Raw genomic sequence first — 4377 nt, 5'->3', positions numbered from 1 at the left:
AAAAAAAAAAAAAAAAAAAAAATGGCTATGGCTGTGTTTGAATGTTTTTGCAAAAACAGGCAGTTGCCTAATCCAGATGAGCCAACATTCTGATAAACACAGGGTAGGGACACATCCATCTTCCTGCCTCAGCCTCCCCGTCAGCTTGTCACCAGAGCAGAGGCCTCAGAAACCAGTGTTTGCAGAAAAATGAGCCCACACAGAAATTCCTTGAGGACAAAGTATTAGGCACCTTCCAGAGGCTGAGATACAGTAGGAAACAAGTCACAACACCCCTTCCCTCGGGGGACAGGGAGAGAAAGAGCAGGGGAGTAACATGATTTCACACAGCACTGAATGCTGCGATGAAATAAAACAGCAAGACGGGATAAAGAGACAGAAGCCAGCAGCACAGTTACGTCACTTCAGCAAGGGTGACGTGGAAACACAGGGCTCAGAAGTGAACAGTGAAGAGCAGGCAACCCTGGAAAGATGAAAAAGATAATGAGCTTCAACCAGAAGAAACGATAATGGTAAAATTAACATCTTTGAGTCTGTATCACATACGAAGAACTGTTCTCAGCTCTTTCCGTTACTTTTAACCCCTCCGAGTGTTATTTCCTCACTCACAAACAGACACCAAACGGCAAAGCAGGGAAACGATCCAGAGCTCGCCCTACCAGCTGCTTCCCTCATCTGCCTCTCAGAAAAGCGAGTGCAAACACACGACCAAAGCAGCAGAGGAGCAGAAAGTGCGCTTGCTGGGGTGACAGAGAAAAGGGGGCTGGGTGGGTGGAGCCAGGGAGGAGGTCGGATACGCGGAAGTGGCGGATCCCCAGGACATCCACGGAGAGAAAAGTGACGGCATTTCCACTACTTTTAGAAATGGGGCCAAGCCTACCATGCCTCATCCTCCTGTCATCCCATCTATCTGCCACCCGAGACTTTCTGATCATCTTTATCAACAACTCTTTCCCCAACATACTGGATTTTACGACTACTTAATCCAGGAAGCTCCTCTCCTTCACACGGGTCCTCCTCCACTCCCAGCGTGAGATACATTTCTCTACACCTTCAACCTTTCCGAAACTTCCCCTCTACTGCTCTGCAAAACTAGGCTGTACTTCTCTGCGGCCCCGCCATTAGAGGGCGCTCTCTCACAGCCCAGGCGCTCCGTGCTTAGCAGGCGGGATGAGGGTTTTCAGGGTCAACAGATGCCTCTTCAAAACCGCTCTTCTCGTTTGTTTCCCAAAACCCTTGTTCTCTGCTATCCCCTGACCTGGAATTTCCCGTCACTCACTAAAAAGTTTGTTTCTATTTGAAAATCTCTCCACCCCCAGCTTCCGTCATCAGTCTTGGCAATGTCAATAACCAGATGGAGAGCACATCCAGGGTCCTGTTTCCTGACCTCTCTAGGAAGCTCCGCCTCGTGCTGCCCCCTCAGCCTCACCCAGCCCCCCTCTCTCCCCACCCAAACCGCCCTTCTTACCAAACTCTGACAGCCAGCACTGCTGTGGTCACGATCGCCCCGTGTCTTTTGTTTTACTTCTAGTTTACTGTCCTGACTACAACATGGTGCCCTAACCGTCACTGCTCGATTCTTCCTCAGCCCTGCACTGCTGTGGTCACGATCGCCCCGTGTCTTTTGTTTTACTTCTAGTTTACTGTCCTGACTACAACATGGTGCCCTAACCGTCACTGCTCGATTCTATTCCTCAGTCCTCTACCGTCCTCATTTCTCTTCTTGCTCAATGGTAACCATCACTTCTCCCTCTCTTCCTCCGATGTCCTCAGCAGGATAAAGTGTAACCTTAGGTGACCTCAACCATTTAATTCCCCAAGTCTGAATGTGAAGAGCTAACTTGGTTGAAGCAGCGAAAATGCACAACCAGCTGGGGATTTAGCCCAGCAGCAATGTGGCTGCATTGCAAGCGCAAGGCGGCGAGTTCATCCCCGGAATGTGGGGGTGCACAACCAGGCGGGTGGGCTGCATTTTAAATTTCTGACCCCAACTTCAGATGGGCTCTCAACAGTGTCAGTCTTCCCTACCGAGGGCCTCTGCCTTCCCCCAAGTGACCATTCCACGTCTTCTCAACATCCAACTCCCTCCCTCAGCAGCTGCTCTTCCCCTCGCTGAGGAAACCAATCTACAAACCCACCTGCGCCTGGACCCATTTCCGCCTCTTCCCTTCCGTAACTCAAGGCTGACACCCCATCGACACAGGCCCGAGACCTGGCACTCGGCACCCACCCCGTGCTGTTCTCAGGGACGTCCCTTCTTAGTGCTCTCCGCCCGGCTGCCTGGCCACTGTCCCGGCATTAGAATGCTCTCATCATTTCCTTCGCCTGCCCCCAATGGCTCCCATCCCAAAGCTCCCCCAGAGGGCCCCAAAGCACGGGAACCAGCAGCACATCCCACCCGCACATTTGTAGGAACATTAGGTGGCACCCAGAGCTACCGAGTCAGAAACTCTGAAGTGGGGACGAACAGCAGCCCACTTTCTCAAGCCCTTTATGCGATTCCAACGCACAGCGAGGTTTAAGAACCGCTCACTGGTGCTACTCCAAGTGTGCGCCATGCACCAGCAGCATTAGCAGGGTCTGAGAGGGCGACAGAATCGCAGAGTCTGGGCTGCCAGCGTGGCATCTACATTCCGACAAGACCCACAGGTCACGCATTCCCTCCTAAGGGCCAGAAGCACCCATCTTCACAAGGACTCGTTTCCTCCCGTTCTTCAATCCATGCTACTGAAACTGCCCTTCGCAAGGTCATTCAAGGCCGGTTGCAAACCCGACAGCCACCTTTCTGGGCTGACAAGCGACACGCTCACCACGCGCTTCCACGCTGGCCCTCTCCTGGCGTCCGTCTCGCATTCCTTTTGGTTCTCCAGGACCTGTCCGGCAGCTCCTCTGTGCGCTTCCTCTGCTCTAGCTCCACACGACGAGGTTCTCCAGGACACGTCCTGGGCCCCTGCTCCTCTCCCCCACGCTGTCCCTCTACATCTACACCCGACTTCAAGTTCAATGCCACCCGGATACTGAAAACTCCCTGGCCTAGGTCTTACTGAAACTTCCTCTGAGCAGACTGCCGGACGTTTTCACGTGAAAGACACACAGCACCTTAAACTGAGCAAGTTCCAACACCCAAACTATTCCTCTCCCTGTCATCTTACAGTAAATGGGCCGTCCATGCCGTTGTCCAAGTAGGAATCTGAGTGGCATCTTTCCTTCTCCCTTCCCTCCAGGGCCCTGGCTACCACCATCCACATCTATCAGCGAGTATTGTGGCTTCTACCTCCAAACCACGCACGCTCAACTTCTTTCCATCTCACCACTACTGGTCCACGGAAGCCCTATCACTAGCCTGCCTTTTCATACCGGACTCTGCTTCCTGTTCTGCCCTCTTCTGATACACTCACACTTCCTATCTTTTAACCGTGTCAGGGGCGCCAAGCCCTGTAAGGAACTTCTCTATTCCCCAGAACACAGAGTAAAATGCAGGCTCCTCCTTGGGGCCTCCAAGGTCCAAGCAATCTGACCCCCGGACACTGCCTGCTCCTGTGCTGCTCCTCCTGCCCCCACGCCTGCCACCGAGCTCTGAACACGCCGGCTCCTCTCAGTTCCTGAAACAATTCTGGGCCGGCTGTTCCTGGATCCTAAGAGTCTCCGCCCTCACCCTCGTCCTTCAGGGCTGGCGAAGTCACACTGAGATGCGCCTGGAAGGGCCCAGGCGGTCTGACACAGCCCGGTAGTGGCCCCTCTTTACCTCACAGAAAGGGAAGGGTTCTGAGGTCTTCCACTCCTCTGGCTCCTACCAACTTCTCTCTCGGAAGCACCAAGAACATTTTGGCTCTTCCCTAAACTTAGTTCTCTAAAGTGGCTCCCACTTCCCAGCTCACGGGGTGCCTCCTCTCTCCGCTCCCCACACCGACCTGCCTGTGACGGGGGTCCAAGCTCAACTCACCAGGCGGAAACAGCTCATCTGAATGACCTGTCTGTGCATTGCAGCCTCGCCAGTAATGAAGAACATGTTTTTATCTCTATTTGTCTCCGATATCTATTCAGTGAAAGGCAGGCTAGGATTAATCAGTACCCTACAGACCCCAGCAACCACAAATTATTAGCACACACTTACTTACCATCCGGTAGAGAGAGTGGTTAAGTATCAGCCAGGCTTTGGAATCAGATTGCCTGGGTTTTAATTCCAGTTCTGCCACTAACAGCTATATAATCTTGAAGGATTTAATTCACTTTTTTAAATCTCCTATGTGAAACGAAGGTAATGTAATCTGTGGGATGTCTGTTAGAATTAAGGGTGGTAACTTTTATTTTGTGTATGTGTGGGTTTTTTTTTTTTTTTTTTTTTTTTTTTTCCAGGGTCTCACTATGTAGTTGAGA

This window comes from Fukomys damarensis, unplaced genomic scaffold, assembly GCF_012274545.1.
Source record: "Fukomys damarensis isolate Sample0158 unplaced genomic scaffold, DMR_v1.0_HiC HiC_scaffold_20, whole genome shotgun sequence".
Taxonomy (NCBI): Eukaryota; Metazoa; Chordata; class Mammalia; order Rodentia; family Bathyergidae; genus Fukomys; species Fukomys damarensis.
The sequence above is the reverse complement of the archived record's forward strand: the minus strand, read 5'-3'. Positions refer to the sequence as shown.